The sequence below is a fragment of the Castor canadensis genome, chromosome X (genome assembly GCF_047511655.1).
Source record: "Castor canadensis chromosome X, mCasCan1.hap1v2, whole genome shotgun sequence".
Taxonomy (NCBI): Eukaryota; Metazoa; Chordata; class Mammalia; order Rodentia; family Castoridae; genus Castor; species Castor canadensis.
The window spans coordinates 100255717-100255934 of NC_133405.1; the positions used below are offsets into that span (position 1 = coordinate 100255717).

A 218-nucleotide genomic window follows, 5' to 3' on the forward strand; every position below is an offset into this window, starting at 1 on the left:
CTAATCTGCTTCCTGATAGTCTAAGTCCTGGTTCTAGCAACAGTGCCTTGTGTCAAACAGCACTCTACAGTTTATATCCAGTGACTGTGCTAGAGGCTTGAGATAGTCGGGTTTCATAAAATCCTTAGTTTTCTGATGAAGTATTGGGGTTGGGGTTGACTTTAGCCCTGGAATACCTATCTCCCATTTTTGTTGCTATTGTTGGCTGCACCTTTCAG

The 218-nt window shown here is 43.1% G+C and overlaps 1 protein-coding gene across 1 annotated transcript in view; it reads left to right on the forward strand.

The window, feature by feature from the left end:
- Positions 1–218, forward strand: part of Slc9a7 (solute carrier family 9 member A7) — a 136293-nt gene that overhangs the window by 130255 nt on the left and 5820 nt on the right. The window lies entirely within an intron of this gene.